Here is a 27,164-nt window from a genome sequence, read left to right as displayed (position 1 = left end):
CCAAAGGATAAGGATAAGTTATAGATCAGTGGGGGGGGGGGGGGGGGGCATGCTGACCCCTGCAGGAAGTGGTGGCCGACATGCCTCCTCTATATATTCTGTACAGATACATGGAGGGGGCATGACTGACACGGCTTCCTGCAAGGGCCGGAACGGCCACATCCTGCAGACTGCCGGGGCCTCATTCAGGAGATTGCTGGGGTCCCAGCAATTGGACTCCATGCGATCTCTAACTTATGCCCTATTCATTGGATAGAGAATAAGTTATGTTTCACTGCACTACTACTTTAATGACGTCACAACTACAGCCACCTGAAACATAAATGATAAGAACGTCGGGGGGTGGGGGGGGGGGGGGGGGAACGATCTGACATCTTATCCACTATCCTTTGGATAAGATGTCTAGGTAGATAAGATGTCTAGGGACGGAGTACCACTTTGAAGCCAAAGGTATTGTAATTGGCACATAGTGGAAAGGGGCTCTGTTACAGATTTACATTGGAGCCTAGGAGCAAACGTTACACCTCCAGGTAGAAAAGCATTGTCTTAATAAGAGCGCCCCTTTAATATTGTGCTAAATCTTGGATGCTAAATACTGTATACAAGAAAATATGTAAAACTATGTATGTTTAGTAAGAGAAGTCTCCACCAATGTTGAAAATATCCATAACACTGATTCCCTAATGTCAACTGTACATGGAAATGACAATGTCGTCAATAATTCAGTGATATACTATCTTGATATTACTTTTGATTCTGGTTTTATTAGCTCCGGTGCTTTGGACCATTTGGTCTGTGTTTTTTTTTTTTCTTCTTATTTCTTTTTTTTTTCTTTTTTCCTATACACGATTCATATTTTGTTAAGCCTCGGGGTCAAACGGAAATGTCTTTCCTGCCCTGGAAAAGTGATGTATCCTGGAAATCATAACAAGTGTGAGCGGCTTAATGGAAAGACAGTCATTACACCTGAGATGATAGCAACAAGCAATTCGGAATTACCTTTTACCTCCACGCAAAGAGGTCACACATCTGAGGACTTGAAAAAAAATGCTCAGGGCCACAATGAAGAGTTCGGAACGTGACAATATCGGCTTTATTTAAGCTTTTCCCTCTCTAATGATATCGCTGCTAGATACAAGAGAGATGCTGACCGATCTGGCAGAAATTGCCTTCGCATATGACGATAATAGACGCTATTTACTGATGCCTGTTCTCTAAGTGTGCGTCCATGATGGAAGCGAAGATAAAATGTAATGTGTATTGTAACATATTGTTGAGTGTCTACATTGGTGATTGAGAAAATCCTATCTCTGTCTTAAACTTTCTATAAATATGAAAATTTTATAGAAGAAAAGACTGGTTGGGATGGAAATCCTTCGTATTTCTCTGTAATGAGCAGATTTTCCCAGCCAGGGTGCCTCCGGCCATTGCAAAACTACAACTTTTAGCATTCCCGGACAGCTAAAGGCTTTTTGGACGTTAATTTTAAAAAGCATAAAAAATATGGTCACAGATTGTTCTTATTTACCGTACTTTTCGCCCTATAGGACGCACCTGCATATAAGACGCACCCAATTTTAAAGGTGCTAAATCTAGAAAAAAAAGATTCTGAACCCAACAGTGATCTTCAACCTGAGGACCTCCAGATGTTGCAAATCTACAACTCCCAGCATGCCCGGACAGCCATCACCGCTGCCTTGGATGTCGCTCCATCGCTGTCGCCGCGTACCCGTGGTGTCTCCGATGCTCTGGACATCTTCTTCCCCGGGATCCACGGTCTCCATCGCTGTCACCACGTCGCCGTCATCACGTCGCTACGCACGCCGTTCCTATTGGATGACGGGACGGCGTGCGCGACGGCGTGATGACGTCGAAGGAGAGCGCCGGCCATGCAGGGGATCCCGGCACGGAGCAGACACAGAGGAGGCAGGTAAGGTCCCTCCCAGTGCAGCCGGGTTAGTGTCACTTTCGCTTCAGACGCGGCGGTCAGCTTTGATCGCCGCGTCTGAAGGGTTAATACAGGGCATCACCGCAATCGGTGATGTCCTGCATTAGCGTCGGGTCCCGACCGTTGATGGCCGAAGGGACCGCCGTGATAGGTGTGTATTCGCTGTATAAAACGCACCAACTTTCCCCCCCCAGTTTTGGAGAAGAAAAAGTGCGTCTTGTACGGTGAAAAATACGGTAACCTGTTAGTTACCACCAGGTACCATCCATTTATCCATAGTGATACATATTACTTCAAAATTAACAGTGCTTTTAGGGTTCTTAGACAGTGTTATACACATTTTTGGGCTATTGGTGAAGTACAGGTTCGGACAGAACTAGTTTGGTTAGAACCCACTAATGTGTCCAGAGTAAAACCTGGTATCACTTGAAAGCTGAATTAGACAAGGCTTCACCGTCATGATATCCAATATTTCCATTCAAATGGCTGGTCCTGCAGGACTCCTGCTAATGGGAACAGTGTTCCTGCTGTGGAATAAGTGAACGAACTCCATTCCAGTGCATTCCTGCAGGACTTAAGTCCTGTATTCATGCCCCTGACAGTGAGAGTGTTAATATAAGGGTCTATTCACACGGCAGAATTTACGCATGCAGAATTCCACCTTAAATGAAAGCCCAATAGACTTCTATGGAATTCCGTACTCCCATTCACACTTCTGAATTTTGCAAGCAGAATTCAGAAGCAGGAATGAGAGTGTGGAATCCCATAGAAATCTTTTGGGCTTTTATTTGAGGCAGAATTCCGCATGAGGAAATTCTGCCGTGTGAATAGACCCTTAACGCACTCATTTTATTTCAGCTGTCTGTTTGATACTTGAGTTACAAAATTATATTGATTTTAAGGTAAAAATGATGGCTTTAATGTTTCATACGTGACATGTAGAGGCTGAAGAGTCTGTGGATTATGCTTTTTTATCTCCATGTTCTCCAAGCTCCTTCCTACATTACGCACCCTATTCAAAGCATTGCTCATGACCCTGAGAAACCAGGCCTAACCGGCAGCTGCAACCACCTGCGGGGAAAGCTGGAGATGTTAACAGTGATACCAATGAACCTTTGGGAGCCTCAGAGCTAAACTCGCAGTAAAAAAAAGGGAATAACTAACTCTGAAATATTGTATAATAAACACGCAATACAAAACAAACACACTTTGATGTTATAGCTAGAAAGATCTAGAAGAAAATACTGGAGACGTAGACATGCGCCTGATGCCGAGGACCCTTAGGGTTTAATTAACTGCTGCTTGTTTTTACGCTTTTTTTTTTTGCCTTACATGTAATTCATTCTAATATGAGTTTTCATGAACATCCAAGATTAGTGAGAATTACATAATGTTATTCAATGTCTTCACGGAGGAAAAGTACTACTTACTGCAGCCTATATGCAGCCTGCAAACAATACTGTTGCATTAGAAAAAAAATCTATTTCCATAATTCAGAAGCCAGTGCTAGCTTAAAGAGACATGCATTCATTTATTTGACTCTCATAGTCTTAAAGGGGTATTCCAGGATTTTATTTTATTTGACTGTGTTACAGGGCCTGTAAAGTTAGTGTAGTTCATAATATAGTGTACTTACCTGTGTTTGATGGCTGCTCTCGCAATTCTCATGTGATGTTGGACAACCCCTTTAATAAAATCAAAATTTAATAAAAAGGTTCCAAAACCATCTCTACATAGCCTTTATTAGAGAATTAAAAGTGGCATGTCATTTGTTCCGAATCTTCTGGCCATGGTGGTGGCAATAAGGAGTGTCTTTCACTTTGGAGGGCTTGTCCTGTATTGCACAAATAACTAATTGACTCTTTCACGTTCAAGCAGGGATAGAATGCAGCCCTGAACTTGCCCACTCCCTCTGTCCCTGCCTACTTTCGTACCTGCTCTAGGAAGCGGGTCCTCAACCACGGTGCTGGTCCCTTCCTAAATAAGTGATGGGCAGTCAGTGGTCAAAACAATAAACTACAAAAACTGACAAAGGTCGGGAACAGCTGGAGGCACACAAAACTAACAGAAAAAACCTAAACACACACAGAATACAAAGTAAACGAGCCGTGTCAAAGCCAGGAGGGAACGGAGTACAATAACAGAGAGCAAAAGAGTAGTCAAAAGCCAAGCCAATAAGTCACAGAACCAGATCAGACAATAGAAGTACAGAGATTGCTAGTTAGAGTCACAAGAACTTTCACAGGCAAAGCATGAATGGGAAAGGCTTTCTTATATATAATTTTTTTTTTTAAAACAGCAATTTTGCAACTTTTGAGAGATTCAGCTCTTAAACCGTTCACTTTGTAGTAAAACTGATATGTTACCTTCATTCTGAAGTCTGATCTCAGAAGTTGAAGGTAGGTATCGGCTGTAGGATGCAGCCAACACCCATATAGAGAGGGCTCAGCTCCTGAGATCAGTTTATATCCAATGACTGTAAAATGGCGTATCGGCGGTCATTAAGAGGTTTAGTAGATCCAGTGATAAATGATTCTTCTGTTAGGCCAGTGTTTCCCAACCAGTGTGCACCATTGCAAAACTACAACTCCCAGCAGGCCCAGAAAGCTACTTTTAGGCCAGTGTTTCTCAACCAATGCGTCTTCAACTGTTGCTAAACTACAACTCCCAGCATGCCCGGACAGCTTTCGGCTGTCCAGGCATGGGGGGAGTTGAAGTTTTGCAACAGCTGGAGGCACCCTGGTTGGAAAAAACTGTGTTAAGCTTTGTTCGCATCTGAGATTTTGATAAAAAATCACAGACACAATAAAGCCCCATGCAGTATTTTTTAGTTCGTTAAAATGGCAGACCCCATTATAGTCGATGGGGATCATTGGGCATGGTTGGATCCCATCATATAAATTTTGTTGTTCTGCTTCTATGATGGAGCAGAACATTGGCAATTGTAATGCAGATGCCAACAAGCTCTTAACGGCTACCTACCACAGGTTGTCGTTATGTGTTAAATAGTAACAAGTTTTTATTAACAACTCTGTGGTGTGAAGACATTTCTAATGACATTTGTATGGCTTGAAATTAAAGTAAATGTATTTCCCATATTCGATCATGTATAGTATAAATCAATAATAAGTAAAGTGGATTAGTGAATGCATGTAGTCTGTCTACAAAAAATCTGATTTGTATTGAATTACCCCAGATTTTCAAGGTTTAGAAGCTGAAACCAAGAGTAGGGAATGTACGGAAAGAGAATTTAAAATTATTTTTTTTTTTTGCTGCAATGATTAAAGGGGTCCTCCAGGGTCTGACTGCAGGGAATGATCTCCTGTATGGGCATGGCTCTCCAAGGCATTGTGCCGTTGGGCTCCATTACGTTGGCAGTCCCATCAAGTTTAGCGGAGAAAAAAAAACGGGCAAGCACTCTTTTCTTTCTCCACTAAATTCCTGTAAAATTACTGGATCACCGATGGGCCCCATCAAGGCCTGCTCTGCCTATAGGCAAAATAGGCAGCCGCCTAGAGCGACCTCTCGAGGGGGTCGCCGCTCTGCCCGCAACAGAAAATGCAACCAGATAGCTTTTCAACCACCCGATCAGCCAACGCAGCCCCAATAGCAACCCCCCCCCCATGTTAGAGGAGCACGGCAAGCAGCACTCCACTGAACCCACAGACCCCCATCATGCTGGAGGAGTGCTACAGAGCGATCCTCTGTGACAGTGCCCCCAACAGAAAAATTAGCTAGATTATCTTTCACCTAGGATGGCAAAAGTCCTTGCACCAGCCCTGGGCCCTATGCAAGTGAATGGGGGCAGTCGGGACTCGACAATAGCCGTTTGCATAAGACCAATTTTAGGGACCGATCTGCTCAAGAAAAAAACAAAAGGAGACAATCGGACCCTTAACAGGTCGAAAGCAAGCAGCAATGGGAACCTAGCCTTATTAAACCTACCGTACTCCTGAGTGATCAGCCCCCACCCTCGGAGATGTGCTCATGTGACGGCCCATCAGCCAATCACTCGCTAAGATGGAGTCCTGTCTAACCCTGTGATTGGCTGAGTGGTCCGTCGATCCTGTTCATCTACAAGGGTGGGGATCAGAGTGCTCAGGAGTATGGTACGTTCAGCGCGGAAGCCGTGCCCCGTACACATCTTTCCCAGTGGTTGGACCAGACACTGATGATCATGGTTTCAAGCGCCTTGCCGTCTTGGTCTGGTGACTTGGTGGCAAAATGTTCATAGCCATTTTTTATCCAGTCTAGCCATTAGATATTAAGCTCACTGCCTTTTTATTTCTGGTTTGCAAGGCTTGTGCTCTCATGCACAATACAGAGATAGACAGCTTGCCGCTCCCTACAGAATTCCAGGATGTGCAGGGATTAGGTTTTCCACAACAGCTGGAAGACAGCAGGTTGCCCATCACTGTCTAGTAATCCCAGAAGTCAGTTGTGTTAGAGGAAATGTGCATTTTAATTCAATGGCATTGAAAAAAAATTCTACCAAAGTGTTGGTAAAAGCTAAAGTACAAATAATAAAAAAAATTGACTTTAACTGTTTTTTTTTTCTTTTCTTTTGCAAATCTTGTTTAACCTAAGAAAATGACAAAGAAAACAAATGTACAGGATCATTTCAATGCACAGCCATGGTGGTCAGGACTGAGGTACTACCCATGTCCTGCATATATCTTCAGTGTCAGCATTGTCCATGTTCTGTCATTCAATGCCTCTGTATGGCAGCACAATTCAGAAATATTGGCTTAAAGGGGTATTCCAGCTTGTAAAAATGTATCATTTATCTGCAGGATAGGAGATGTCTAAATGCGGGGGTCTAAACCCTGGGACCCTCACGATCTCCAGAATAAAGCCTGACTCGTCCTGTTGAGTGCTCTGGCCCCCACCATCTGAGACATACTAGTTTTGGTAGTGACGGCAGTGAGGCAGGACACCGCTGCTACCGGTGATTGACTGAGTGGCCCGTCACTGGCGAGACCTTTTTTTCTCAGGAAGTGGGGCCCGGAGCGCTCAGCTGGGAGAGATTGTGGGGTGTCCCAGTGGTTAGCCCTCCCCCATGATCAGACACTTATCATCCATCCTGTGAACAAGGTATACATTTTTATAAGCTGGAATACCCCTTTAAAAACAATGTTCAATGGTCACTTTATTAATTTGTGGAGAAAATGATATAGTATGAAATTGGAGGTTCACTATGAGCCCTATAAGCTCTCTCACTAGTATATGTAGCTAATAGTGATGACTAATAGTGTATTTTGTTATACATTATTTTCTGTTTATGCCAATGTCTTTATGTCCTGCCCCCCCAGATTTGTCTTTTATAAGTGAACCATGGTATACATTCAGGAGCAGACTGACTGGCCGGTCCGATTGGACGCTGTCCAAGGGCCCGCCGGGTACAGGACCGCCGCTGCCGCCACTCCTGAGATTCCAGGCCACTTGTCCTGGATCCCCAGCGACAGTGCTGCCTTCTCCTGTATGTACGGTACACGCTGAGTCCCCTCTGTGTGAGTCGTATCTGCTACATACACAGAGGAGACATGACCTCCACCCCAACACACTGGGGAGGAAGAAAGACGCATGCCCCTGCTGCACTCCGGAGGAGAAGATCGCTGTGTGGGACTTCCGGTGAGCATCATTTTTTCAACTGTCAACCTGGGAAGGGAGGGAGGGGGAAATACTCTGCTGTCTGCACCTACTGGGTGGGGGGACTCTGACTCTGCTGCCTGCACCTACTGGATGGGGGGACTCTGACTCTGCTGCCTGCACCTACTGGGGGGGGGGACTCTAACTTTGCTGCCTGCACCTACAGGGGGACTCTAACTCTGCTGCCTGCACCTGCTGGAGGGGGGAACTAACTCTGCTTCCTACACCTACTGGGGGAGGACTCTGACTCTGTGGGGAGGTGAACGCTAACTCTGCTGCCTGCACCTACCTGGGGGGGGGGGGTGAACTCTAACTCTGCTGCCTGCAACTACCTAGGGGGGACTCTAACTCTGCTGCCTGCACCTACTGGGGGGGACTCTAACTCTGCTGCCTACACCTACTGGGGATGGGGACTCTAACTCTTCTGTCTACATCTACTGGGGGGGGGGTTCTAACTCTGCTGCCTACACCTACTGGGGGGGGGATTCTAACTCTGCTGCTTACACCTACTGGGGGGGACTCTAACTCTGCTGCCTGTACCTACTGGGGAGGGACTAACTCTGGTGCCTACACCTACTGGGGGGGGGACTCTGACTCTGTGCCTGTACCTAGTGGGGAGGTGAACTCTAACCCTGCTGCCTGCCTGCACCTACTGAGGGGGGGGGGGCTCTAACTCTGCTGTCTACATCTACTGATGGGGGGGGGGGGGCTCTAGCTTTGCTGCCTACACCTGCTGGGGGGACTCTAAATCTGCTGTCTACACCTATTAGGGGGACTCTAACTCTACTGCCTGCACCTACTGGGGGGTATTCTAACTCTGCTGTCTGCACCTACTGAGGGGGAACTAACTCTGCTGCCTACACCTACTGGGGGGGGGGACTCTGACTCTGTGCCTGCACCTACTGGGGGGAACTCTAACTCTGCTGCCTGCACCTACCTGGGGGGGGGGGTGAACTCTAACTCTGCTGCCTACATCTACTGGGGAGGACTCTGACTCTGCTGTCTACACCTACTGGGGGGGACTCTAACTCTGCTACCTACACCTACTGGGGGGGGACTCTAACTCTGCTGCCTGCACCTACTGGGGGTGGACTCTAACTCTGCTGCCTGTGCCTACTGGGGGGGGGACTAACTCTGGTGGGGGACTCTAACTCTGCTGCCTGCACCTACTGGGGGTGGACTCAAACTCTGCTGCCTGCGCCTACTGGGGGGGGGGGACTCTAACTCTGCTGCCTACACATACTGGGGGGGGACTCTAACTCTGCTACCTACACCTACTGGGGGGACTCTAACTCTGCTGCCTGCACCTACTGGGGGTGGACTCTAACTCTGCTGCCTGTGCCTACTGGGGGGGACTAACTCTGGTGGGGGACTCTAACTCTGCTGCCTCCACCTACTGGGGGTGGACTCAAACTCTGCTGCCTGCGCCTACTGGGGGGGGACTCTAACTCTGCTGCCTACACCTACTGGGGGGACTCTGACTTTTCTGCCTGCACCTACTGGGGGGGGGGACTCTAACTCTGCTGCCTTAACTCTAATCCTGCTGCCTACACCTACTGGGGGGGGACTCTAGCTCTGCTGCCTGCAACTACCTGGGGGAGGTGAACTCTAACTCTGCTGCTTGCACCTACCTAGGGGGGACTCTAACTCTGCTGCCTGCACCTATGGTCGGGGGGGACTCTAGCTCTGCTGCCTACACCTACTAGGGGGACTCTAACTCTGCTGCCTACACTTACTGGGAGGGGGGGACTCTGCTGCCTACACCAACTGTGGGGAGAATCCTGATGCCTACACCTACTGTGGGGGGAATCCTGATGCCTACACCTACTGTGGGGGGACCCTGCTTCCTATACCTACTGTGGGGGACCCTGCTGCCTAAAACTTACTGTGGGGGAACTCTGCTGCCTACACCTACTGTGAGGGAACTCTGCTGCCTACACCTACTATGGGGCAACTCTGCTGCCTACACCTAATGTGAGGGAACTCTGCTGCCTACACCTAATGTGAGGGACTATTATAATACTATGTTCCTGCTTAGCTAATATGGGGACAAACTGCCAAACTAATAGGAGGACTACCTACGAACTACATAAGGGATTTTCATAGTATCCCTCCCAAAACTAGACTGTGGATCCACCACTGGGTGGAGGGGGTGCTGGCTACCTACTTGACTAACTCCCTGGCTACCTAACTTTGCACCTGGATGTCTAACTACTTACCTACATACCTGGCCAGCTAACTACTTACATACCTGGCTGCCTAACTACCTACATATTTTGCTACCTACCTACATACCTGACTACCTATTTACATACCTGGCCTTCATACATGGCTGCCTAACTACCTAGCTAGCAACCCACCTATCTACCTGGCTAGTCACCTACCTACATATCTGGCTTTCTGATCTACCTACCTAGTTAGCTATTTACCTGGCTAACTATCTACCTGCTATTTTACTGTGCAGGACACCAAGGAGGGCATTATTGCAGTTTGTGGGCCTATAGATGGTAAAATTGTGTAGAAGAGGGGACAGCACTGGAAAAATGTCTAACATGTTTGTCCTGCAGATGGTAAGAGATCGACATGGCCGTCTGATCTGGACGGAGGAAAAAAGGAAATAGTACGCTGCAGATAATAAAAGACGTAATTGTGAGTCCCTTGCTGTAACTACAATCACTTATATGGTATACACATCCTGTGTACAGCTGATATCTACCACCATATGGTCCTGTATATAATCACATATTGTATACAAATCTCTGTACAGCAGGTATCTACCCCCATATGGTCTTGTATATAATCGCTTATATTGTATACAGTTCCTGTATAGTGTAGTAGTCTGTGTATAGTGGTTTTATTCAGTACAGTATGGCAGAATTATCCAGTTATTGTGTGGTGGTATATATTTACTCCTTGCATACTGGTATTATTTGTAATGAAATGTATTTTACCTACCTTAAAGTGTTTCTTATATATAAAATGTTGTTTATTTTGTGTGTAGGGCTGGTGGAGGGATTGGGTGGAATAGGGGCAGAAGTGTGACCAGCAACAGAGCATCGCAGGGGGCCCTTGATTTTTTTGGTCTGGGGGCCCTGAGTGTTATCAGTCTGCCCCTGTATACATTTTAAGATTCTCATGCATCATATTATAACATTTCTATGTAATTACATCTATTGACTAAAGATTGTCATTTTTGTTCGTGTTGTTGGTGGCTTTTCTTTGGAGTTGAGGAATATAGAATATAGCCAAGATGTAATACCACACACAACCAGAGGACAGGTGTGGAACTGTTTTTATTTTTATTTTTTTAAAGAAATTCGCAAATTTTTTTCTGTTCCTGGATAACAATTTTAAGGCTAGGATCACACAGTGGAAATTCTGAGTGTAACTCCGCTTAGAAATTACACTTGCAAATTTGGGTGCAGCAGAATCCCGATGCTGTCAATGGGATTCCACTACACAGCGTACATTGTGGAATTTCTTCCCCTAAAATTCCGCCTCCGAATGAAGGTTTCCTCTTTCGCCGGAATCCGCTTGGAATACATTACTGTCTATGGGGATGGCAATGTAGGACTATGCACGATCCTAGCGCTGCTGGCCACACTTGGAGGTTTTCGCAGTATGAACCTAGCCTAAGTCTATGATGGGTTTTCATCTTCAGCAAGCAGAGTTCTTGAAAATAGTAAAAAAAAAAAAATTGAATGCTACAGCTATAAGAAGTTATGTACTATAACTTTTCATTATACAATGAGGCGGTGGAAACGTTTTACACAAGAATGTTTTGATTAGAATTTTTCAGGAATGCTAGAAATGTAACATTTTCTTGGATCATGGTTCTTTCCTCTACTTTTAATGTCATACCGCAGCATTAATGTAATTTCTCTTGGAAAAGCATGAGATAAATATTCCACATACCTAAGGTATCAGATGTATCTACTAGATCTGACCATAGACTCGTGACCCTACGATTTCTGATGTTAAGTTTAAGGCGTTTTTTTAAATAAAGTTACCAAAACTATGGGGGAGATTTATCAAAACCTGTCCAGAGGAAAAGTTGCTGAGTTGCCCATAGCAATCAATCAGATCGCTTCTTTCAATTTTGAAGAGGCCTCTGAAAAATGAAAGAAACAATCTAATTGGTTGCTATGGGCAACTCAGCAACTTTTCCTCTGGACAGGTTTTGATAAATCTCCCACTATAAATCCTTCCTTTTTATTTCATATTCCTTTTGAATCCTTTTCTAGCTTTGGCCACCAAAAACTACCAAGTAAAAATTAAGTGATGGTCATAATGTCCTATAACAACCAGGAGCTTAAAGGGGTATTCCGCCCCTAGACATCTTATCCCCTATCCAAAGGATAGGGGATAAGATGTCAGATCGCCGCGGTCCCACTGCTGGGGACCCCTGGGATCCCCGCTACGGCACCGCGCTCTCATTACAGCACAGAGCGAGTTAGCTCTGCACGTAATGATGGGCGGTACAGGGGCCGAAGCATCGTTACGTCACGGCCCCGCCCCTCGTGATGTCACGACCCGCCCCTTTCAATACAAGTATATGGGAGGGGGCGTCGTCACGCCCCCTCCCATAGACTTGCATTAAGGGGACGGGCCGTGATGTCACGAGGGGCGGCGCCATGACGTCACGCTGCTCCGTCCCCCGTATCGCCCGTCATTACGCACAGAGCGAACTCGCTCTGTGCTGTAATGATAGCGCGGTGCCGCAGGGGGGTACCGGGGGTCCCCAGCAGCGGGACCGCGGCGATCTGACATCTTATCCCCTATCCTTTGGATAGGGGATAAGATGTCTAGGGGCGGAATACCCCTTTAAAGGATGGGATAAAATGCAGTGATACTCAAATAAATTGTATTCAAAAGTATTCAATAAAACAAAGCTGCTTTACATAATCCCATTTTAGGAAATGCATGTAGCATTCTGAATGCCTTTTCTGTAGTCTTGTTGGTTTAAGAAGGAAAGAAAGACCGACACGAAGGCACCTGTCTAGTCTTGGTCAGTATTTCTTTAAAAACATGGGGGGGAGATTTATCAAAACCTGTTCAGAGGTAGAGTGGTGCAGTTGCCCATAGCAACCAATCAGATTGCTTCTTTCATTTTCCACAGGCCTCTTTAGAGGCCTGTGGAAAATGAAAGAAGCAATCTGATTGGTTGCTATGGGCAACTGCACCACTCTTCCTCTGCACAGGTTTTGATAAATCTCCCCCATGGAAAACAACGGAGGCTGGCCATACAGATTAGATTTATTTCAGCCGAACCTGGTAGTTTTGGCAAAATCAGCCGACCATCTGATGTCTATAATGGCCTCTCTACTCTCCTGTAAAAGCAATTGGATTTTAACATTGTCAATTAATTTGTTCTTGGGAGATAGACAACCATTACATGTGGCTGTCTGGCAGTGGCTACCCCCTCCCCCTCATGTAAAACACTACAACGCTTGGCCAAGTATGGGGATTCAAGAGAGACAGCTGAAACTTACTAAATATGTATGGCCATGGTCACTACCTAAAGTTAGAGTCCTCCAGGGTCAGCTGTGATTATTACCTCTAATGCAATAACATAATCTGTAATCTTAATGTTTAAAACTCAGCTTGCATATTTCAAATACATATACTAGGGCTACTGTGATAGTAAATATGTGTTTGAATTGTGAAAGGAAATCAAGTTATTGGGAAAATTCAGTGATCATTAAGGCAAACAGAAGCTCAACAAAGAAATCAAGCTTAAAAGGGTACTCCACCCTTAGCATCTTATCCCCCCCCCCCCCCCCCGGGATTACCGCTGCAGCACCCCACTATCATTACTGCACAGAGCAAGTTCACTCTGTGCGTAATGACCGACGATACAGGGGCCGGAGCATCATGACGCTCTGCCCCCTCGTGACGTCACGGCCCGCTCCCTTAATGCAACTCTATGGGAGGGGGCGTGATGGCCGCCACGCCCCCTCCCATAGACTTGTATTGAGGGGCGGGCCGTGACGTCACGAGGGGTTGGAGCGTCATGATGCTCCGGCCCCTGTATCTCCAGTCATCATGCACAGAGCGAGTTTGCTCTGTGCAGTAATAATAGCAGGGTGCTGCTGAGGAGATCCCGGGGGTCCCCAGTGGCGGGACCCCGCGATCTGACATTTTATCCCCTATCCTTTGGATAGGGGATAACATGCTAGGGGCGGAGTACCCCTTTAACATCCCAGTGCAAGACCATGATTGTAACAATGGCATCATGTGAGTCCGGTTTTGGAAGTTTCTACCCCTTATATTAGAATGATAACGCTAACATTGCAATCACATGGCTGACCACCCCAGGGCTATAGAAATATTGTTAAAAATGTCACTAAGCTTAAGCTAACATTAAAGGGGTATTCCAGGCAAAAACTTTTTTTTATATATCAACTGGCTCCGGAAAGTTAAACAGATTTGTAAATTACTTCTATTAAAAAATCTTAATCCTTCCAATAGTTATTAGCTTCTCAAGTTTTCTGTCTAACTGCTCAATGATGATGTCACGTCACGGGAGCTGTGCATGATGGGAGAATATCCCCATAGGAGCTGGACAGCTCCCGGGACGTGAGTCATCAGAAAGCAGTTAGACAGAAAACAGCAACTCAACTTCAGAAGCTAATAACTATTGGAAGGATTAAGATTTTTTAATAGAAGTAATTTACAAATCTGTTTAACTTTCCGGAGCCAGTTGATATATAAAAAAAGTTTTTGCCTGGAATACCCCTTTAACTTCTGTAGTCTGGTTTATCTATCTAGTGTTGACTAGATCATTGCTAAAGCATTAGGGGAGTTGTCCAAGCTAGATAAAGTCTTTTATGGAAGTGGACTGATGGTGAGGAGCTGATCGCCAAGCGTCCTTCTGGTCATTACCTGTTCTTCTATGACCTGCCACATAACATAAATGCTGTATTATATTACATATGATGTATAAATAGGAGCAATATGATGTTTGGCCTATAGAATGTAGGCCTCATTTCTTGCAGCTGCTCTCTGGTCTTGCTAAGGCAAGTTAGACCTGAACAGGATGATGTAATGATGTTTGTTATGGTTGTGACAATGGGAAAGCACAGAGGACAACTGCCTAGGAGGGTATCATGGGTGGGGCCCACAAGAGTGATTGACAGGGCAAGGAGAAATGGCTTTCGCTCTGTTAATCGTTAAGCATCTTTTAGACACGCTTATAGTAAAATTTTTCCTGGATTGGCCGGCCCTGAGGATGGCCCGGCCCCCCAGGAAAGTGCCCGGAGTGCCCTATGGCCAGTCCGGCCCTGGGTGAGGGAACATGTTATGTTTTTGCTGTACAGAACTGTAAATAGGCAAAGTTTCAGTTTGTTGCCCTAGCATCATATCTTTGCCAAAGTAAACGTAAAAGTAGTATGATAGTTTTTCCACAGCACTCAGGACCAAGGACACATGCTACAATGGCCCTTGTCCAGCACATGTGTACTTAGCAAAGTCAACCTAGCATTGTATTGGGCTTTCAGAGCCAATGATTTGCCATCAATTATTATGTTACATGTTGGGGACCACAAGGATGGGGAGGGTCTTATTTTGTTTTGGGCACCAAGATAACTTGTTCTACCCATAGGCGTGCGCACGGGGTGTGCCGGGTGTGCACAAGCACACCCTAATCACCGCAGCCGCGGCCCGCTGCTGCAGGACTTTTTTTTTTTTTTCCCTCACTACTAAACCCCAGCCCCACCGGACATCCCCGACATCACCAGCCGGAGGCCGGGGGATAGATTGGCCGGAGCCGCAAATTAAAAAAAAAATGCATTTTTAAACATCCGGTGTGCCCTGAAAGACTTTCAGGGCACACCGGATGTTTAAAAATGCATTTTTTTTTTATTTGCGGCTCAGGCCGCTCTATCCCCCCTTCCTCTGGGCCGCTCTATCCCCTTCCTCCGGGCCGCTCTATCCCCCGTCCTCCGGCCGCTCTATCCCCCCGTCCTCCGGGCCGCTCTTTTCCCCTTCCTCCGGGCCGCTCCTCCCCCTTCCCCGGCCGCGCACACTGCTGCGCTAACTGCAGACGCAGGGGCTGCCTCGCAGTTGCGCACGTCTGCTTCCACCTCCTGGGATGATCCTGGCCGCAACTCCTGGCACCGAGTGTCCATTCCTCGGCGTGAGGAAGAAGTGGGCGATGGTGCAAAGTGTGCAGCAGATGGGAGTGGACGTGCCCGGCCCCCGACCCCAACATGGCTGCCGCAGGTAAGAAAAGTGCACAGACCGAGGACGGGAGGGAGGTGGGATGTGTGTATTATGTATGGTGTGTGTAATATGTATGTATGGTGTGTGTGTAATATGTATGTATGTATGATGTATTTATAATGGATTTGTGTATGTATTATGTATGGTGTGCATATGTATGTATTATGTATGTATTATATATGTATGATGTTTGTATTTATGCATTATGTATGTATTATGTATGTATGATGTATGATGTATTTATGCATTATGTATGTATAATATATATATATATATATATATATATATATAATGCATAAATACAAACATCATACATATATAATACATAATCCATACACAAATCCATTATATATACATAGACATCATACATAAATACATCATACATACACACATCATACATACAGAACATACAGTACATACATACCATATATATGTTATGTATGTACTGTATGTTATGTATGTATGATGTATTTATGTATGATGTCTATGTATATATAATGGATTTGTGTATGTATGATGTATGGTGTGAATATGTATGTATGATGTATGCATGTATTATATATGTATGATGTTTGTATGCATATAGTATGAATTTATGTGTGTGTATATATATATATATATATATATATATATAATATATATATATATATGTGTGTGTGTAGGTTATGCATGTATGATGTGTGTATGTATGTATGACGTATATATATGTATTATGAATCAGAACAAAAGAAAAAAAGAAAGTTTCCTCCAGCTCTTCCAAGGATAACGGTGCTTGTAGTATTAAACCATCAAACCTTTAATCTGTATACATTAAAAATAGAAAAAGGTGACATCATAAAAGAGAAGTGAAACTCCAGTGCGTTTTGGGCTACATATAGCCATGATTAAGAGCAACATTTTGCTCAAAACGTGTTGGCGTTTCACTTCTCTTTAATGATTGATGTCACCTTTTTCTATTTTTAATGCATACAGATTAAAGGTTTGATGTTTTAATACTACAAGCACCTTGAAAGAGGCAACTTTCTTTTTACCTTTGTTCTGATACACGGGACACGGCCCACTCTCTGCAGTCCGTGCTCTTCTACCAGCAAAAATACTAAAAACTACTACAGCACCGACCCAGTAGCTGAAAAAATTTATTTTTTATTTTTTTATGTATTATGTATGTATTTTATATTACCGTATGTATGTATTATGTACGCAATCCCCCACACAGCACCCATAGCACCCCTCAAACACACAGCACCCCTCAAACACACACACACAGCACCCCCCCCCCCACACTCACACACAGCACCCCCCCCCCCCACTCACACACAGCACCCCCCCCACACTCACACACAGCACTTCACACACACACACAGCACCCCCCCCCCCACACTCACACACACACACCACCACCCCCACACACACACACACACAGCACCCCCAGTGCAACATAATGGGAGTTGTAGTTTTGGTCACCATATATTGTATCAGGGCATGCTGGGAATTGTAGTTGGTAACTGCAACTCCCAGCATTGCATTCCTTGAAGGAATGCAATGATGGGAGGTGCAGTTACCAACTACAATTCCCAGCATGCCCTGATACAATCTATGATGACCAAAACTACAACTCCACACATCTATATAGGAGTACAATTTAGATTATGGTGCAACATGCTGGGAGTCCTAGTTTTGGGTCAGCTGCAGACCCAAAACAACAACGTGCCTGCTGCTCCAAGCTTGCTGGGCGCCGCATCACTTTTTCAACCAATCTGGTGCAAAAAAAAATTCTATTTGGAATATTCCCCCCTCTGTGCCCCCATCTTATTGTAAAAGTGTTCTTATGTTTGCCAAGTAAAGAAAAACATGAGTTTACCATTCAACTTACAATTTTTTTTTCAAATCCACATCAAATGCCTCCCTATAAACACCAGCAACATACACACAAGTGGGAGGTCTAGTCAGGGCTGGTGCATGGATTTTTGACACTCTAGGCAAAACCTAATTTTGCCAATTGAACCCCTTGGCAAATATAAGATCAGCGGTAGAATTAGTCCCGTAAGCCTCATGGTAAATTCTAGACTTGCCCTCCTCCCTACAATTATAACTATACTACACCTAATGTGGAGAACTATACTGCACCTAATGTGGGGGAACTATATTGCACCTAATGTGGGGGAACTGTACTGCACCTAATGTGGGGGAACTATATTGCACCTAATGTGGGGGAACTATACTGCACCTAATGTGGGGGAACTATATTGCACCTAATGTGGGGGAACTGTACTGCACCAAATGTGGGGGAACTGTACTGCACCTAATGTGGGGAACTATACTGCACCTAATGTGGGGGAACTATACTACACCTAATGTGGGGGAACTGTACTGCACCTAATGTGGGGGAACTATATTGCACCTGTGGGGGAACTGTACTGCACCTAATGTGGAGGAACTGTACTACTAACCTAATGTGGGGGAACTATACTGCCAACCTAATATGGGGGAACTATACTGCCAACCTAATGTGGGGGAACTGTACTACTAACCTAATGTGGGGGAACTATACTGCACCTAATGTGGGGGAACTATACTGTCAACCTAATATGGGGGAACTGTACTACTAACCTAATGTGGGGGAACTATACTGCACCTAATGTGGGGGAACTATACTGCCAACCTAATGTGGGGGAAATATATTTCCATCCTAATGTGGGAGATTTATATTGCCAACCTAATGTGGGTGAACTATACTGCCAACCTAATGTGGGGGAACTATACAAAAATATAAAATTGTACTATTTTGATCCCTATAGCACTTTTATTTTTCTGTATATGGGGATGTGAGGGTCATTTTTAGCGCTGTGATTTGTAGTTTTTATCGGTACCATTTATTTTTTTTGCTTTTTAGATATTTTTTATGGTATTTGAAGTGACTAATAGTGCTAATCTGATTAGTGTACTATTATGACTTTTGGGACCCCACTTCTGATTTTGCCCATGGCCATGTTAAGCCTAAAACCGGCCCTGGATACAATCCTCCTACACTATGCAAGCAAGAGTGTGTGTGTGTGTGTGTGTATATATATATATATATATATATATATATATATATATATATATATACATACATACATACATAAACACACACACACACGCATGCGCGGAGTGAGTTTGTGCTTTAGGGTGCACACCCTAATACAATAGGCTGCGCACGCCTATGGTTCTACCCCTGGTGCCCATATGTCTAAATAGAAATCATGCAAGCTTATGAAGAGAACCCGATATCTCTGAAACCACCAGGCTCTGCAACTGAAAAGCTTTTCAAGAGAAAAGGCTGTCAAAGAGTTGAATGACCATAACTGCATGTAATGATCCTGTTCCTAATACAGGTTATAGTTCAGCAAAGTATTTTCTAAGATTAAGTGAAATACATAGAGGAATGAGAAAAGGATGAGAAGCGCAGGGCGAGCATCCGGATGGCCACACATTTGCACAAGTCTTATGAAAGATGAGGGAAAATGCATTTAGTAAAAATGCCAAGTACCCACAGTCAAGAAAACAAATCACTTCTTCTATTGCTGTCTCTTTTAAGTAAACAATTTTTGGAAATTATTGTTTCTCCCCCTCCACCCGTATAGAAGTTATAGACAGTTTTTACGGTTTATTAAACTGGAAGGTCATACCATATTTTATTACCGCTGACAAATATTCCCATTAAAGAAAGCCGCTTGGCAAAAAAAAGCTAAAGCAAATGGAGACGGCCAAATCTCCTTCACCAGCACCAAAAGAGATAATCTCCAAGGTTTGTTTTATCATGAAAAACACATTTATTCCAGAGCTACAAAGCTTCATGAATTTTTCGACTCAACATCTGATAACAGACTTTTATTGGCACTGTCTAGACAGGTCCTCACATAGACGTGATGTCAATGTCCAACTTGGCAAAAGTGAATCAGGATCCTGCAGATGAGTTACTTAAAAATTGTACTAAGCTAAAATGTTTTTGGGGAACATCAGTTGTTAGACTTAAGTAACATTTTAATTGGAATCTGCCACCATTATTTAAGAGCAATAAAATTTTGTTGTATTTTTATTTATTTTTTTTACTTTTTGCTCCACTAGTGATTATCAAGTTTACAATTGGCAAGTTTACCAGGAATGAAGGTAAGTTGACAGGTAACTGAAGTCAGGACATTAGGATACACTAGTACAGGATCACATAAGTAAAACATAGTAAAACAACACCAGGTATAGAGGAAAAGAAAGAAGCAATGGATCAGGACCTATACCTATACAAAACACAAACATGTCTGAATATGAATCAAGGTACAGGTTGCAGATAAAAACTAAACCGGCCTAAAACCAATTACGAGATCCCAAGACAAACGGGACTAGGCTAAAAACTAAACAAATGGGTCAGAACTACAAACTCATTGCATAAACAAAGTATCTGAAACCCACAGGACTAAAACTAGAACTTAGCTAAAATCAAGAGGATAGCCAGGAGGCTGAGTAGGAATAAAATGGTCATCCTCAGCTGCTGATTGGCCCGGGCCTGTAACACCTGACCAGAGTGCAAGATGCAAAACCTGGCCTGGTCCAGTTGTTACTGGATTCTCTCTGTTTTATGGCTCCAGTTAATAGTTGTGCAATGGATTGACCTACATACCTAACTGACTAATAATAGGGTCCATACAATACTGTTTAGGGACCCATTATTTTCACTCTATAATTAGTGCTGTATGCTTTGCTATCTCTACAATGAATAGTGGCAGTACTAACAATGGAACCCCCAGTGGAGGCACCAACTGGCAGTGTGAACAGAGCCTAAACCATGAATGAAAGCTAATCTGCGAATATGGCAGCCTCCTTTGTAAATCATTTCTGGATATAATTCAATCCAACCTGTCCACTGGCTTCCTATAAGAAACCAGTACATTTTCAAACATATATCAGGAAGATATAGCTGCAGGTATTTATAAAAATGACAAACAGCTTCATGACCAAAGCAATATGCAGTAGGTATGAGAGTAATGACAAAATTGGTTACTCTGGATATAGCAGCAGGTTTACCAGGAATGAAAATAAGTTAATAGGTAACTGAAGTCAGAACATCAAGATACACTAGTACAGTATCACACAATACTAAAAACAGTAAAACAACACCAGGTATAGGGGCAAAGAAAAAAGCAATGGATCAGGAACTATACAGAAGTGGAGTACAAAACACAAACAGAACTGAATACAAGTCAAGATTCTATACAAATCAGGATACACAGGTTCTGGATTGTATAAGACTAAACACAGTAAAAAAAAAACATCAGGTTTAAGGGCAAAGCAGGAAGAAATGGAATGGAGCCTATACCGTGGCAGAGTACAAAACACAAACAGGTATGAATATGACTCAAGATATAGGTTACAGATACAATCTAAACAGGATTAAACGGACCATAAGTACAGACAGATCACAAGACAAAAAGGACTAGGCTATACACTAAACAAATGGTTCAGAACTAAAAAGCCACTGCTAAAACAAAGTAACAAGTCTGAACTAAAACCAACTGTACTAAAACCAGAACTAAACTGAAATCAACAGCATAGCCAGGAGGCTGAGGTGGAATAAAATACCTCTCCTCAGCTGCTGATTGGCCCGGGCCTGTAACTATTCACTGACGAGAGCATTACATGCAAAGCCTGGTCAGGTGCAGTTGTTACAGGGTTCTCTCTGTTTTCTAATTTTGAGTTTCTCTAATTTATTGCTCCAGTTTATAGTTGTGCAATGGAGTATTGACCTACATATCTGACTGAATGATAATGGGGTCCATACGATACTGTTTAGGGGTCCATTATTTTCACTCTATAATTAGTGCAATGTGCTTTGCTATCTCTACAATGAATAGTGACAGAACTAACAATGGAACCCCCAGTGGAGACACAAATTGGCAGTGTGAACAGAGCCTAAATAAACCATGAATGAAAGCTAATCTGGGAACATGGCAGCCTCCTCTGTAAGTTATTTCTGGATATAATTCAATCCAACCTGTCCACTTGCTTCCTATAATAAACCAGAGCATTTCAAACAGATATCAGGAAGATATAGCTGCAGGTATATAGAAAAATGACAACCCATATTCAGGACCAAAGCAATATTAGGTAGGTATGAGAGTAATGACGAAACAGATTACTCTGGAAATAGCGGCAGGTTTACCAGGAATGAAGGTAAGTTATCAGGTAACTGAAGTCAGAACATCAAGATGCAATAGTACAGGATTACACAAGACTAAAAACAGTAAAACAACACCAGATATAGGGGCAAAGAAAGAAGCAATGGATCAGGAACTATACCGAAGCAGAGTACAAAACACAAACACATCTGAATACAAGTCAGGATTCTATACAGATCAGGATACACAAGTTTTGGATCACACGAGACTAAACACAGTGAAACATCACCAAGTTTAGGGGCAAAGCAAGAAGCAATGGAACCTAACCTATACCGTGGCAAAGTACAAAACACAAACAGGTCTGAATATGAAGACAAACAAGACAAACAGGACTAAGCTAAAAAGCTAACAAATGGATAAAAACTACAAAGCCACTGCTAAAACTAAGTATCAAGTTTGAACTGAAACCAACGGGACCAAAAGCAGAACTTAGCTGAAATAAAGAGCAAGAGCCAGAAGTCTGCGGAGGAATAAAATACCCCTCCTCAGCTGCTGATTGGCCCGGACCAGAGGGCAACATGCAAAGCCTGGTCAGGTCTGTTCATTACAGGATTCTCTCTGTTTTCTTAAACTCTGTTTTATGGCTCCAGTTAATAGTTGTCCAATGGATTTAAGTAGTAACCTACACACCTGACTTACTGATAATGGGGTCCATACTGTACTGTCTAGGATTCCATTATTTTCACTTCTCACCCATGCTGCATGCTGTATTACCCCTACAGTGAAAAGTGACAGAATTAGCAATGGTTGACAGTGTAAACAGAGTCAAAACCAGCCTAAACCTCCTCTGTAAGTCATATCTGGATATAATTTATAGTGTTACTTGCGAATATTCGCAATTCGAATATTATTCGCGAATATCGCATATTCGCGAATTCGCGAATTTCGCAAATATAGCGCTATATATTCGTAATTACGAATATTCGTTTTTTTTATTTTTTATTTTTCTTCACAGTACACATCACAGTGATCATCCCTCTCTGCTTCCAGCTTGTGTGGTGTAAAGAAGGCTCTAATACTACTGTGTGAGACTGGCGAGTGAAAATTCGCATATGCGAAAATTCGCATATGCTACTTTTCGCATATGCGAAGTTTTTGCGTATGCTAATTTTCACATATGCTAATTTTCACATATGCTAATTTTCGCATACGCGAATTTTCGCATATGTGAAAATAAAACGAGAATATAACGAATATGCGAATATTCGCGAATATATGACGAATATTCGTCCATATATTCACGAATATTCGCGAATTCGAATATGGCCTATGCCGCTCAACACTAATAATTTATTCCAACCTGTCCACTTGCTTCCTATGAGAAACCAGTGCATTTTTAAACAGTTTCGACTTGTAAGAAGGCTTAAATGCCACTCTCTTAATCTATAGTAGATCAGAATAGCTGCATATTACAGAACTTTATGAAACAGTCTTTGCGGCTGGGAGTAGTATGAAAGCCTTTATCACTAACAGCCGGCCCGCTATTTAAATGCACTCAGGTTAGTTCTCTTAATCCTTGTTCTTGTTTTATCTCCCTGAAAAAATGGTGAAAAAAAAAAATAATTACATTTTTTCCCCTCTGTTTCTTATGACAAAATGAAAGTATTTTACCAGAAATAATACATCTCTAAAAGCCCAGAGGAGGATTTTTTATTTCTCTCAAAGTATACATTTAGGTAAGGTACATCCGTATACTAGGGATAGAACTTTATGGCTTAAATCAGGCTAATCAGGCAAAACCACACGTTTTCCTTGATACGATCAAGACCAGGTATATTGTTCAAATTGTTGCTAAGACTTTGAACAGAAGATAATTTTCCTAATCTGAACACAAGCAACATTCTCAATGTTTTGTACTGAGGTTGAAGGGTAAATGAATGAAGCACCTCTTTTCTGTGACACGGTTCTCCACCGTTTCTCCATCCTTTTTTTCTACCTTAGTGTTTCCCAATCAGTGTTGCAAAACTGCAATTCCAAGTATGCCTGGACAGGTTGGGAGTTTCGCAACAGCTGACACCACACTGGTTGATCTAAAAGGAAAGCAGAAGGCGCTCCATGTGCGGGATCAGCGGGTCAGGCCCATAGGGAAAGGGAAACGATCTATCCCACGCCGCTTACCAGAGTTGGTTGTGTGCACACACACAACAATGGGAAGCGCCTGTAGATGCTTGTGTCCTCATCCGCAGCCCTCCTAAGAGGCAGTAGATAAGCAATTTGACCGTGTAGTAGGAGATGTCGGCGCTGGATGAAGGAACCAGGAGGAGTGCAGCATAAAATCAAGGTGGGTTTATTAGATGCAACGCGTTTCGCTGCGCATGAGCAGCTTCATCAGGCATCAATGCCTGATGAAGCTGCGCATGCGCAGCGAAACGCATTGCATCTAATAAACCCAACTTGATTTTATGCTGCACTCCTCCTGGTTCCTTCATCCAGCGCTGACATCTCCTACTACACGGTCAAATTGCTTAACCACACTGGTTGGGAACATTGCTCAAACTGGACAGTCTATTTTGAAGGATTAGAAGTTTTTTCACCAATGAGCTCAGACCTTGGGACACCTCAGCAATAGAAATGAGTGAATCGATTGAGAAAAAATCGAATTTGTCTGAACCCAACTTTTATGTTATTCACTTTGGATAAGTTGTACAGGAGCAGTGACTCCTGTCTAAGACAGGAGTTCCTGCTCCTTTATGTACTGAGATGCAATATCATCAGTAAGTACTGCTGCTGTCAGCAGGTGTATATGGAAAGGCTGGAGCAAGACGCCAGACAAGTATATGTACAATGAAACTTACAGGCAGGATTAGTGCAACGCAAAGCTTGCTCTTTGACAGACGTGTTGTGAAATGTCGCCCCTCCCTAATAGCACCCTGGGCAGCCCTACCTACTACATCATCCCAGCACTGGCCTTGAAGTCATGTGTTACCTTTTTTGAAGACATATGCTACTTTTTTCTTGCTAATCTACACAGAGAAGAAAAGGTTGAAGATGGAAGGGAGCAAGACTACATACAGGGTTTGGGGGCTGTAACCATGGAGACACATAGATCTGTGAAGAAGCTGTACGCACAAAGCAATAATTTATTTTTAAAAAGAATCTGCATTATTTTCCACTTAAAGGGGTTTCCGATGCAATCTCTTATATTACTATTCTCCCCAGCCTGCCTATTAAAACAACAAAAAGTTTAACCTCCCCCCCCCCCCTCTCCTCTGCTCCAGTATAAGGACAACCTGTGGCCAGGTATTGGCTGAATGGCACTGTGACGTCACATCACCAACTCCAGCCAGTTCCGGAATGCAGACTCTCACCGGAGACCATACAGAGCTTGTACGTGACGCCACAGTGCCATTCAGCTAATACATGGCCACAGTGGTCTCCTGTCCTGTCAGTTCCCTGACTGCAGGCTCTACAATCTGCAGGTTGGGGGGAAAGCAGTGTCATCGGCTGTAGATGGGGCAACCTAATACCGGAGGCAATCAGAAAGAAAGAAGGAGATAAGTTTCTGTTGTCTTTTTAGTAAGGCTGGGAACAATGGTAAAATCGAAATTTCACTGGACAGCCCCTTTAACCTGTTTTCGAACAATGCAAAAAAAAAGAAAATTATTGCAAAAATATACTCAACCGCCAACCTCAACCTGAAATATACTCAACCTCAATAGCAAACAATACTTCTTATAAAAACTTTATTTTGTATCATATTAGTTTACAACCCCTAAGCTAAAAATTATCCCCGCAGAACATACACACAACGTCGCTTACTAATATAATGCCTCTAATGTTCTCAGCTGCAAGAAAAAGTCACTCAATGTGCAGCTCCGCAACGCAGCTTTGATAAGGCTTTAGCTGTTTGATGTTCCTTTTATCCTTCATAAAAAGGAACACAGCACTGGGCAATAAATACAGTATTTTAGCATAGTTTTCCTGCCAGCGCCAACAAACTTATCTATCATGGGTTATGTTCTGATCACTTCAATAAAATAAAACGCCAGGAAAGCATTAACTTGTAATTAAAAGCAGATCAATTTATTTGAACAAGTGTGTAATGGGCTTATTGTACACTATAGCGGTACACAGAAAACGAAATTACAAGCGCAGGCCAAATTTTTCTCCCCTTTGACGGGAACATGATGTAAATTGTCAGACACAGTCATCCATAAACCTGTAACATGCAGAGACAATTAAAAATAGATCGAAAGACGATCGCATTATGTTTTGGCCATCGTACGGGGCTTATGTAAATAAAGTAATGGACCCGATTAAGATTTTTTTTTTTTGGGGGGGGGGGTCCGCATCTGACCTGTGGTATTTGGAGCCCACCTGATGCCTTATTGAAGCCACATATAGGATAGGTGGATATACTTATATGTGGCAAGCTATTCCCCACTATTCAACTAGATAGGAACTATTCAACTAGATAGAGGTGGTGTTCCCAAAGATGAACAGAATATACACTACCCATACAGCAGGGGCATGACTATAAACTGCTGGGCCCACAGTCATTTTTACTACCATATTAGGAGAACAGGTCTGAGCAGAGATGGTAGCAGAGGCTACCTAGAACCCCAATGTGGTGGAGTCCCAGGGGACATGCCACTTGATAAGCCCTCCCTATAGTCTGTACCTGTCAAACACACTTTAATAGGTGCTAACCCAGTCACGAACTAAAGCCTTAATGGGGTACTCTGCCCCTAGACATCTTATCTCCTATCCAAAGGATAGGGGATAAGATGTCAGATCGCCGGGGTCCCGCTGCTGGGGACCCCCTGGATCTACCATGCGGCACCCACCTGTAGCGGCTTCTGGAACCGCTGGAGGTCCTCAGGCTGAGTCCATCTCGACCACCAGGACAGAAGATTGTGACGTCACGACTCCACCCCCGTGTGACGTCACACCCCGCACCCCTGTCAGGCCCCCTCCCATAGACTTGCATTCACACAGGGACAGAGTTGAGACATCATGATCTTCTGTCCCGGTGGTCGAGATGGACTCAGCCTGAGGACCTCCAGAAGTTCCGGAAGCCGCTACAGGTGGGTGCCGCATGGTAGATCCAGGGGGTCCCCAGCAGCGGGACCACGGCAATCTGACATCTTATCCCCTATCCTTTGGATAGGGGATAATATGTCTAGGGGCGGAGT

At 43.8% G+C, this 27,164-nt stretch overlaps 1 protein-coding gene across 2 annotated transcripts in view; it reads right to left on the bottom strand.

Annotated features, from left to right (window-relative positions):
- Nucleotides 1-27,164, bottom strand: part of PLXDC2 (plexin domain containing 2) — a 578,876-nt gene that overhangs the window by 410,116 nt on the left and 141,596 nt on the right. Inside the window, exon 1 of one of the 2 annotated variants that reach the window (XM_056519249.1) lies at nucleotides 11,513-11,623. The exons of the other annotated variant lie outside the window; for it this stretch is intronic. The gene's annotated coding sequence lies outside the window, so the exon portion shown is untranslated. Of the gene's footprint in view, nucleotides 1-11,512; nucleotides 11,624-27,164 lie in introns of those variants that run through there. 2 annotated transcript variants of the gene reach the window in all.

The sequence above is a fragment of the Hyla sarda genome, chromosome 5 (assembly GCF_029499605.1).
Source record: "Hyla sarda isolate aHylSar1 chromosome 5, aHylSar1.hap1, whole genome shotgun sequence".
Classification (NCBI taxonomy): Eukaryota; Metazoa; Chordata; class Amphibia; order Anura; family Hylidae; genus Hyla; species Hyla sarda.
Note: the sequence above shows the minus strand (reverse complement) of the source record. Positions and strands in the feature narration are given on the sequence as shown.